Source organism: Euprymna scolopes, chromosome 15, assembly GCF_053919585.1.
Source record: "Euprymna scolopes isolate OS-2025 chromosome 15, ASM5391958v1, whole genome shotgun sequence".
Classification (NCBI taxonomy): domain Eukaryota; kingdom Metazoa; phylum Mollusca; class Cephalopoda; order Sepiida; family Sepiolidae; genus Euprymna; species Euprymna scolopes.
In genome coordinates this window covers 26,267,651-26,280,373 of record NC_136496.1, presented here as the reverse complement: position 1 = coordinate 26,280,373, position 12,723 = coordinate 26,267,651, and the positions used below count along the sequence as shown (strand labels likewise).

At 32.1% G+C, this 12,723-nt stretch overlaps 2 pseudogenes; both read left to right on the top strand.

The window, feature by feature from the left end:
- The first annotated feature begins 1,308 nt into the window (after window positions 1–1,308).
- On the top strand, window positions 1,309–1,442 carry LOC145294380 (U2 spliceosomal RNA; annotated as a pseudogene).
- Window positions 1,443–8,326: 6,884 nt separating this feature from the next.
- LOC145294379 (U2 spliceosomal RNA) lies at window positions 8,327–8,460 on the top strand (annotated as a pseudogene).
- Window positions 8,461–12,723: the final 4,263 nt, after the last annotated feature.

Here is a 12,723-nt window from a genome sequence, read left to right as displayed (position 1 = left end):
CTCTCTCTCTCTCTCTCTCACGCACACATTCTCACTTTTATGGATATAATAGATAGATTATGCTGGATATATTTCCATATGTCTGAATACCCTATATACAAATGGTCAAATCTGTAGATAACAAATTTATTGAATAGATAGGTTGAGAATTGTTCTCTCTCTCTCTCTCGCAACCTTACACACACAACCACACGCAAACATTCTGACTTTTATAGATATAATAGATCGATTATGCTAGATATATTTCCATATGTCTGAATACTCAATATACAAATTTTCAAATCTGTAGGTAAAAAATTTGTTGAATATATAGGTTGAGAATTGTTCTCTCTCTCTCACACACTCACATTCTCACTTTTATAGATATAATGTATAGATTATGCTAGATATATTTCTATATGTCTGAATACCCTATATACAAAGTTTAAAATCCGTAGATAAAAATACGTTGAGTATATAGGTTGAGAATTGTTCTCTCTCTCTCTTACGCACACACACACACACACACACACACACACACACACACATTTTCACTTTTATAGATATAATAGATAGATTATGCTAGATATATTTCCATATGTCTGAATACCCTATATACCAATTTTCAAATCTGTAGATAAAAAATGTATTGAATATATAGGTTGAGAATTGTTGTCTCTCTCTCTCTCTCTCTCTCTCTCTCTCTCTCTCTCTCTCTCTCTCTCTCTCTCTCTCTGGCTACCTCACACACACACACATTTTCACTTTTATAGATATAATAGATAGATTATGCTAGATATATTTCCATATGTCTGAATACCCTATATACAAACTTTCAAATCTGTAGATAAAAAATTTGTTGAGTATATAGGTTGAGAATTGTTCTCTCTCTCTCACACGAAACTGTGCGCTCGGCTTCTTCCCCCCCTTCCCACCCCAAATGCTTGGGAAACTGTGCACTGTTTTTGTTGGTTTTCAAGCTGCCTATTCCCCCCCCCACACACACACAGTTTAACAGTAGTAGGAGGTCAAGAGAAAGAGGGTGAGAGAGAGAGAAGAGTAAGTTGGTGAGAGAGAGAGAAAAGAGAAAGAGGGTGTTGGTTTTATATTTTTATTATCGTCTAATATTTTGAAAGCTGAATTTCTAATAAAATGTGCATCTATAGGAGATAATGCCTGGGAATGTGTCCCCCCCCACAGTTTAACAGTGGTGTGACGTCAAGAGAAAGAGGGTGAGAGAGAGGGAAGAGTAAGTGGGTGAGAGAGAGAAAGAGAGAGAAAAAAAAAGAAAGACGGTGTTGGTTTTGTGAAAAAAGTTATTTACAATTGTTCGCATTCTTGGCCTTTTGGTCAAGATCAAAGTGTAGTATCTGTTCTTCAGATGCTGCACTTCTATTTCTTGTTCTCTTTCGGTGGAGGAGAAATCCTCCACGACTGAGACAATTTTTATTTTTGTACCTTTTCTCCACGTTAAAAAACGACCCTGGTGTCTAACTCTGTCCCGTGGGGAGGCATAGTAAATAGGTACAATTGTTCGCCATTAGTGGATGTTGACGTCACGTCACGTGACATGACTAAGCGTTTTTTTTTTTTAGTATGAATAACATTTTTTGTTTTAATTATAAAGTCTACACTTAATTTTATAGAAAATGATGTATATATAATAGAAAAAAAAAATTACTGGTTTTGTTGGATTCAAGTGGATCCCCCCCCTCCAGTTTAAGAGATAGCAGGTCACGTGGTAATATACAAAATGGCTAGCGTAAATATAAAGATCGGTTTTTTTATCGACGAATATTTTGAAAGCTGAATTTTTTTTTATTCCTGTACATTTTTTCCTGATATTTTTCGTTAAAACTCTTGTATAAATACTATTTTTAACCAGTTAAATACGTTGGAGACATTGTCATGGAGTTTAATAATCTCTAGAACAAAGCAGAAGAGAAATTACAAAAGTATCGGTAAAACAAAGTGTTTGTTTACATTTGTTCGCCATTACTGGATGTTGACGTCACGTCACGTGACATGACTAAGCGTTTTTGGATTATGTAATATTAACATTAAAATGACAGGTTTTTTTTGGGGCCCCCCTAGGAGAGAAATGATCAGTTCACCCCCTTTTAATGGTCCGTTTGGTGTGGAATTTCGATATTTGTCATGCGGGTGATCAAGGTTCAATATGATACATAATTTGTCAACTTTGGTTGTGTCTGTCAAAAGTTTGAGCTGACGTCACGTCACGTGACACGTATTGAATAACGTTAAAATGACAGGTTTTTTGGGGGGCCCCCCTAGGAGAAAAACGATCAGTTGACCCCTTTCTACTGGTCCGTTTGACGTGAAATTTCGATATTTGTCATCCGGGTGATCAAGGTGCAATATGATACCAAATTTGTCAACTCTGGTTCCGTCTTTCAAAAGTTTTAGCGTTACAAACAAACATACATACATACATACATACATACATACACACCGATTTTTGCCTTTTATATATATAGACTAGCAGGGCTACCCGGCGTTGCTCGGGACCGTATAAACAATGAAAAAACAAAAGCAGATATTGAACATATGTTTGATTCTTAGGGGAGAGGAATCTTTCATCTCTATGTATTATTTGTTTTATCTACCCTAGGACTGATATTGTTCATGTTTTATCCCTAGCATAGGTAATTTACAGCATGTATATGAAATTGTTTTACCTTAGGGAGAAGAGAACAGGTAATATACAACATAATGTGTCTATATTACATCCCTGGCAACGCCTAGAAACCAGCTAGAACATGTATTTCAGTCAATCTTTATTATATCCTGGGCTATGCCGGGAAACCAGCTAATCTCTTTTTAGTGACTTGACCACCAAAATACCTCCCTAAGTGTGTCCTTTCTTTTGAACTTATTAGATATAGGTATCTAGAAATGTGTGTGAAATTTTGTTGAATGCATTGTTCACTATGATTTTCTTATTGTTCTACACAATATCAACTGTAGCGAAATAACACAGTAAACTTAGTGTAGTGTTAGAATAAAGAGCAAAGGAAAAAATTAGAATCATATTTTGTAATTGCAAATCTAAATTTGCTAGCATGTACCAGTATTTGCCAGGTTGTGGAAATTTGGAACTTATAACATATGTAGTGGCCTTTTCCTAGATACCTATTGCTAAAAATTATACTTTCATTTTGTTAGAAAAATCTCTCTTCAGATGCCCTGCATCATTCAAAATAAAAACAAATATTTTTATAATTGTTTCAGTATATTGCTACACAATGTGAAAGTTTTTAACGTTTGTAAAAAAAATCATGAATGTGCTTATATTGCAAAAAAGAAAATATCAGTGCACAGTATTGAAAGTGTTTGAGATTCAAAAGTCTGTAACATTTCTACTAACTTCATAAGATGTCATGTGAGAAACTGAATTGAATATCAAGACATTATCTGAAGCGTTTTTATTTTGGTGTAACATATGTGTTTACAGTGAACCTTAACTTTTAATAAACAGATTGGTATGCAATGACATAGGCTAAGAATCTTTAAAATATATATAAATTGGAAAAATGTGTGAACAAATGAAAAAAAAATGATCCGCTCCACTTGATGACATCAAGCACAGTAATATTTTAGTGAAGAAAATATGAAATTGATGTTCAGTGATTAGTTTGGATGAATGAGAAAATGTAATTGTTTGATGCATAAAAATAACTCAGTTGCTGTATTTGATATTAAGCAGCAAAATATAGTGATTTGAATATTTGGGAAAACATCAAACCAGATTATGTAAAAAGAAAAAAAAAAGATGAAATTAGAAAATATATATTTTATGTTTATGAGTTCTGCCAATCAAAATTTTGTGGCAGAAATTGGGTGATTACCATGCAATTTTATTTTGGTAAAATTCTTAAATTATTAGAATGTTTATTATAATTTCTAATTAGTGACTTGTTATAATCAAAATCCGCCCTAAAGAGTGTCCTTTCTTTTATTAGGTATCAGAGTAGGTATCAAGATTTCTACTTCTATACAAATGTGATATTTCAGATCTGTACATAAAAAAATTTGTTGAATATATAGGTTGAGAATTGTTCTGTGTCGCTCTCTCTCACACACACACGCATTCTCACTTTTATAGATATAATAGATAGATTACTCTAGATATATTTCCATATGTCTAAATACCCTATATACAAATTTTCAAATCTGTAGATAAAAAAATTTGTTGAGTATATAGGTTGAAAATTGTTCTCTCTCTCTCACACACACATTCTCAATTTTAGAGATATAATAGATAGATTATGCTAGATATATTTCCATATGTCTGAATACCCTATATACAAATTTTCTAATCTGTAGATCAAATATTTGTTGAATATATAGGTTGAAAATTGTTCTTACTCTCTCTCTCTCTCTCTCTGGCTACCTCACACACACATTCTAACTTTTATAGATATAATAGATAGATTATGCTAGATATATTTCCATATGTGTGAATACCCTATATACAAATTTTCTAATTTGTAGATAAAAAATTTGTAGAGTGCATAGGTTGAGAATTGTTCTCTCTATCTCTCACACACACACATTCTAACTTTTAAAGATATAATAGATTATGCTAGATATATTTCGATATTTCTGAATACCCTATATATAAAAATTTGTTGAATGTATAGGTTGAGAACTGTTCTCTCTCTCTCTCTCTCTCTCTCTCTCTCGCTCACACACACACACATTCTCACTTTTATAGATATAATAGAAAGATTATCCTAGATATATTTCTATTTGTATGAATACTCTATATACAAATTTTAAAATCTGTAGATAAAGAATTTGTTGAGTATATGGGTTGAGAATTGTTCTCTCTCTCTCTCTCTCTCTCTCTCTCACACACACACACACATTCTCACTTTTATAGATATAATAGATTATGCTAGATATATTTCCATATGTCTGAATACCCTATATACAAATTTTCAAATCTGTAGATAAAAAATTTGTTGAGTATATAGGTTGAGAATTGTTCTCTCTCTCTCTATCACACACATTCTCACTTTTATAGATATAATAGACAGATTATGCCAGATATATTAAAATATGTCTGAATGCCCAATATACAAATTTTGAAATCTGTAGATAAAAAATTTGTTGTATACATAGGTTGACAATTGTCCTCTCTCTCACACACACACACATTCTCACTTTTATACATATAATAGATAGATTATGCTAGATATATTTCTATATGTCTGAACACCCTATATACAAATGTTCAAATCTGTGGATAAAAAATTTGTTGAATGTATAGGTTGAGAATTTTTATCTCTCTCTTTTTCTCTCTCTCTCTCTCGCTATCTCACACACACGCATTCTCACTTTTATAGATAAAATAGATAGATTATGCTAGATATATTTCCATATGTCTGAATACCCTATATACAAAGTTTCAAATCTGTAGATAAAAAATTTGTTGAATATATAGGTTTAGAATTGTTCTCTCTCTCTCTCACACACACATTCTAACTTTTGTAGTTATAATAGATAGATTATGCTAGATATATTTCCATATGTCTGAATACCCTATATACAAATTTTCTAAACTGTAGGTAAAAAATTTTTTGAGTATGTAGGTTAAGAATTGTTCTCTCTCTCTCTCACACACACACACACACACAAGTTCTCACTTTTATAGATATAATAGATAGATTATGCTAGATATATTTCTATATGTCTGCCTACCCTATATACAAATTTCCAAATCTGTGCCCAAAAATGTGTGGAATATATAGGTTGAGAATTGTTCTCTCTCTCTCTCTCTCTCTCTCACACATATTCTCACTTTTATAGGTTATATAGGTTGAGAATTTTTTGCTCTTTCCATCACTCACATTCACACTTTTATAGATATAATACATAGATTATGCCAGATATATTTACATATGTCTGAATACCCAATATACACATTTTCAAATCTGTAGATAAAAAATTAGTTGAATATATATGTTGAGAATTGTTCTCTCTCTCTCTCTTTCTCTCTCTCTCACACACACATTCTCACTTTTATAGATATAATAGATAGATTATGCTAGATATATTTCCATACGTCTGAATACCCTATATCCAAATTTTCTAATATGTAGATAAAAAATTTGTTGAATATATAGGGTGAGAATTTTCCTTCCTCTCTTTCTCTCTCTCTCTTTCTCACACACACACAAGCTGAAAATTGTCCTCTCTCTCTCTCTGACTCTCTCTCTCTCTCTCACACACACACACATGGTCATTTTATAGATATAATAGATAGGTTATGCTAGATATATTTCTATATGTCTGAATACCCTATATACAAATTTTTAAATCTGTAGATAAAAAATTTGTTGAGTATATAGGTTGAGAATTGTTCTTTCTCTCTCTCTCACACACACATTCTCACTTTTATAGATATAATAGATTATGCTAGATATATTTCCAAATGTCTGAATACCCTATATACAAATTTTCAAATCTGTAAAGATAGAATTTGTTGAATATATAGGTTGAGAATTGTTCTCTCTCTCTCTCTTTCACACACATTCTCACTTTTATAGATATAATAGATAGATTATGCTAGATATATTTCCTTATGTCTGAATACCCTATATACAAATTATCAAATCTGTAGATACAAAATTTGTTGAGTATATAGGTTGAGAATTGTTCTCTCTCTCTCTCTCACTCACTCACTCACTCACTCACTCACACACACACACACACATTCTACCTTTTATAGATATAATAGATTATGCTAGATATATTTCCATATGTCTGAATACCCTGTATACAAATTTTCAGATCTGTACATAAAAATTAGTTGAATATATAGGTTGAGAATTGTTCTCTCTCTCTCTCTTCTCTCTCTCTCTTTCACACACATTCTCACTTTTCTAGATATAATAGATAGATTATGCTAGATATATTTCCATATGTCTGAATACCCTATATACAAATTTTCTAATCGGTAGATAAAAATTTGTTGAATATATAGGGTGAGAATTGTACTTACTCTCTCTCTCTCTCTCTCTCTCTCACGCACACATTCTCACTTTTATGGATATAATAGATAGATTATGCTGGATATATTTCCATATGTCTGAATACCCTATATACAAATGGTCAAATCTGTAGATAACAAATTTATTGAATAGATAGGTTGAGAATTGTTCTCTCTCTCTCTCTCGCAACCTTACACACACAACCACACGCAAACATTCTGACTTTTATAGATATAATAGATCGATTATGCTAGATATATTTCCATATGTCTGAATACCCAATATACAAATTTTCAAATCTGTAGGTAAAAAATTTGTTGAATATATAGGTTGAGAATTGTTCTCTCTCTCTCACACACTCACATTCTCACTTTTATAGATATAATGTATAGATTATGCTAGATATATTTCTATATGTCTGAATACCCTATATACAAAGTTTAAAATCCGTAGATAAAAATACGTTGAGTATATAGGTTGAGAATTGTTCTCTCTCTCTCTTACGCACACACACACACACACACACACACACACACACACACACACACATATTTTCACTTTTATAGATATAATAGATAGATTATGCTAGATATATTTCCATATGTCTGAATACCCTATATACAAATTTTCAAATCTGTAGATAAAAAATGTATTGAATATATAGGTTGAGAATTGTTGTCTCTCTCTCTCTCTCTCTCTCTCTCTCTCTCTCTCTCTCTCTCTCTCTCTGGCTACCTCACACACACACACATTTTCACTTTTATAGATATAATAGATAGATTATGCTAGATATATTTCCATATGTCTGAATACCCTATATACAAACTTTCAAATCTGTAGATAAAAAATTTGTTGAGTATATAGGTTGAGAATTGTTCTCTCTCTCTCACACGAAACTGTGCGCTCGGCTTCTTCCCCCCCTTCCCACCCCAAATGCTTGGGAAACTGTGCACTGTTTTTGTTGGTTTTCAAGCTGCCTCTTCCCCCCCCCACACACACACAGTTTAACAGTAGTAGGAGGTCAAGAGAAAGAGGGTGAGAGAGAGAGAAGAGTAAGTTGGTGAGAGAGAGAGAAAAGAGAAAGAGGGTGTTGGTTTTATATTTTTATTATCGTCTAATATTTTGAAAGCTGAATTTCTAATAAAATGTGCATCTATAGGAGATAATGCCTGGGAATGTGTTCCCCCCCCCCACAGTTTAACAGTGGTGTGACGTCAAGAGAAAGAGGGTGAGAGAGAGGGAAGAGTAAGTGGGTGAGAGAGAGAAAGAGAGAGAAAAAAAAAGAAAGACGGTGTTGGTTTTGTGAAAAAAGTTGTTATTTACAATTGTTCGCATTCTTGGCCTTTTGGTCAAGATCAAAGTGTAGTATCTGTTCTTCAGATGCTGCACTTCTATTTCTTGTTCTCTTTCGGTGGAGGAGAAATCCTCCACGACTGAGACAATTTTTATTTTTGTACCTTTTCTCCACGTTAAAAAACGACCCTGGTGTCTAACTCTGTCCCGTGGGGAGGCATAGTAAATAGGTACAATTGTTCGCCATTAGTGGATGTTGACGTCACGTCACGTGACATGACTAAGCGTTTTTTTTTTTTAGTATGAATAACATTTTTTGTTTTAATTATAAAGTCTACACTTAATTTTATAGAAAATGATGTATATATAATAGAAAAAAAAATTACTGGTTTTGTTGGATTCAAGTGGATCCCCCCCCTCCAGTTTAAGAGATAGCAGGTCACGTGGTAATATACAAAATGGCTAGCGTAAATATAAAGATCGGTTTTTTTATCGACGAATATTTTGAAAGCTGAATTTTTTTTTATTCCTGTACATTTTTTCCTGATATTTTTCGTTAAAACTCTTGTATAAATACTATTTTTAACCAGTTAAATACGTTGGAGACATTGTCATGGAGTTTAATAATCTCTAGAACAAAGCAGAAGAGAAATTACAAAAGTATCGGTAAAACAAAGTGTTTGTTTACATTTGTTCGCCATTACTGGATGTTGACGTCACGTCACGTGACATGACTAAGCGTTTTTGGATTATGTAATATTAACATTAAAATGACAGGTTTTTTTTGGGGCCCCCCTAGGAGAGAAATGATCAGTTCACCCCCTTTTAATGGTCCGTTTGGTGTGGAATTTCGATATTTGTCATGCGGGTGATCAAGGTTCAATATGATACATAATTTGTCAACTTTGGTTGTGTCTGTCAAAAGTTTGAGCTGACGTCACGTCACGTGACACGTATTGAATAACGTTAAAATGACAGGTTTTTTGGGGGGCCCCCCTAGGAGAAAAACGATCAGTTGACCCCTTTCTACTGGTCCGTTTGACGTGTAATTTCGATATTTGTCATCCGGGTGATCAAGGTGCAATATGATACCAAATTTGTCAACTCTGGTTCCGTCTTTCAAAAGTTTTAGCGTTACAAACAAACATACATACATACATACATACACACCGATTTTTGCCTTTTATATATATAGAAGACTAGCAGGGCTACCCGGCGTTGCTCGGGACCGTATAAACAATGAAAAAACAAAAGCAGATATTGAACATATGTTTTATTCTTAGGGGAGACGAATCTTTCATCTCTATGTATTATTTGTTTTATCTACCCCCGGACTGGTATTGTTCATGTTTTATCCCTAGCATAGGTAATTTACAGCATGTATATGAAATTGTTTTACCTTAGGGAGAAGAGAACAGGTAATATACAACATAATGTGTCTATATTACATCCCTGGCAACGCCTAGAAACCAGCTAGAACATGTATTTCAGTCAATGTTTATTACATCCTGGGCTATGCCGGGAAACCAGCTAATCTCTATTTAGTGACTTGACCACCAAAATACCTCCCTAAGTGTGTCCTTTCTTTTGAACTTATTAGATATAGGTATCTAGAAATGTGTGTGAAATTTTGTTGAATGCATTGTTCACTATGATTTTCTTATTGTTCTACACAATATCAACTGTAGCGAAATAAAACAGTAAACTTAGTGTAGTGTTAGAATAAAGAGCAAAGGAAAAAATTAGAATCATATTCTGTAATTGCAAATCTAAATTTGCTAGCGTGTACCAGTATTTGCCAGGTTGTGGAAATTTGGAATTTATAACGTATGTAGTGGCCTTTTCCTAGATACCTATTGCTAAAAATTATACTTTCATTTTGTTAGAAAAATCTCTCTTCGGATGCCCTGCATCATCCAAAATAAAAACAAATATTTTTATAATTGTTTCAGTACATTGCTACACATTGTGAAATTTGTTGACGTTTGTAAAAAAAAATCATGAATGTGCTTATATTCCAAAAAAGAAAATATCAGTGCACAGTATTGAAAGTGTTTGAGATTCAAAAGTCTGTAACATTTCTACTAACTTCATAAGATGTCATGTGAGAAACTTAATTGAATATCAAGACATTATCTGAAGCGTTTTTATTTTGGTGTAACGTATGTGTTTACAGTGAACCGTAACTTTTAATAAACAGCTTGGTATGCAATGACATAGGCTAAGAATCTTAGACAAAATATATATAAATTGGAAAAATGTGTGAACAAATGAAAAAAAAATGATCCGCTCCACTTGATGACATCAAGCACAGTAATATTTTAGTGAAGAAAATATGAAATTGATGTTCAGTGATTAGTTTGGATGAATGAGAAAATGTAATTGTTTGATGCATAAAAAATAACTCATTTGCTGTATTTGATATTAAGCAGCAAAATATAGTGATTTGAATATTAAGGAAAACATCAAATCAGATTATATAAAAAAAAAGATGAAATTAGAAAATATATATTTTCTGTTTATGAGTTTTGCCAATCAAAATTTTGTGGCAGAAATTGGGTGATTACCATGCAATTTTATTTTGATAAAATTCTTAAATTATTTCAATGTTTATTATAATTTCTTATTAGTGACTTGTTATCATCAAAATCCGCCCCAAAGAGTGTCCTTTCTTTTATTAGGTATCAGAATAGGTATCCAGATTTCTACTTCTATACAAATGTGATATTTCGGATCTGTAGATAAACAATTTGTTGCATATATAAGCTGAGAATTGTTCTCTCTCATTCTCTCTCTCACACACCCACACATTCTCACTTTTATAGATATAATAGATAAATTATGCTAGATATATTTCCATGTGTCTGAATAATCTATATACAAATTTTCAAATCTGTAGATAAAAAATTTGTTGAGTATATAGGTTGAGAATTGTTCTCTCTCTCTCTCTCTCCTCTCACGCATGCTCACTTTTATAGATATAATAGATAGATTATGCTAGATATATTTCCATATGTCTGAATACACTATATAAAAATTTTCTAATCTGTAGATAAAAATTTGTTGAATATAAAGGGTGAGAATTGTTCTTACGCTCTCTCTCTCACACACAGACATATTCTCACTTTTATAGACATAATAGATAGATTATGCTAGATATATTTCCATATGTCTGAATACCCTATATACAAATTATCTAATCTGTAGATAAAAAATTTGTTGATTATATAGGTTGAGAATTGCTCTCTCTCTCACAGACACACACATTTTCACTTTTGTAGATATAATAGATAGATTATGCTAGATATATTTCCATATGTATGAATACCCTTTATAACAAATTTCCAAATCTGTGCCCAAAAATGTGTGGAATATATAGGTTGAGAATTGTTCTCTCTCTCTCTCTCTCACACATATTCTCACTTTTATAGGTTATATAGGTTGAGAATTTTTTGCTCTTTCCATCACTCACATTCACACTTTTATAGATATAATACATAGATTATGCCAGATATATTTACATATGTCTGAATACCCAATATACACATTTTCAAATCTGTAGATAAAAAATTAGTTGAATATATAGGTTGAGAATTGTTCTCTCTCTCTCTCTTTCTCTCTCTCTCACACACACATTCTCACTTTTATAGATATAATAGATAGATTATGCTAGATATATTTCCATACGTCTGAATACCCTATATCCAAATTTTCTAATATGTAGATAAAAAATTTGTTGAATATATAGGGTGAGAATTTTCCTTCCTCTCTTTCTCTCTCTCTCTTTCTCACACACACACAAGCTGAAAATTGTTCTCTCTCTCTCTCTGACTCTCTCTCTCTCTCTCACACACACACACATGGTCATTTTATAGATATAATAGATAGGTTATGCTAGATATATTTCTATATGTCTGAATACCCTATATACAAATTTTTAAATCTGTAGATAAAAAATTTGTTGAGTATATAGGTTGAGAATTGTTCTTTCTCTCTCTCTCACACACACATTCTCACTTTTATAGATATAATAGATTATGCTAGATATATTTCCATATGTCTGAATACCCTATATACAAATTTTCAAATCTGTAGATAAAAAAATTTGTTGAGTATATAGGTTGAAAATTGTTCTCTCTCTCTCACACACACATTCTCAATTTTAGAGATATAATAGATAGATTATGCTAGATATATTTCCATATGTCTGAATACCCTATATACAAATTTTCTAATCTGTAGATCAAATATTTGTTGAATATATAGGTTGAAAATTGTTCTTACTCTCTCTCTCTCTCTCTCTCTCTGGCTACCTCACACACACATTCTAACTTTTATAGATATAATAGATAGATTATGCTAGATATATTTCCATATGTGTGAATACCCTATATACAAATTTTCTAATTTGTAGATAAAAAATTTGTAGAGT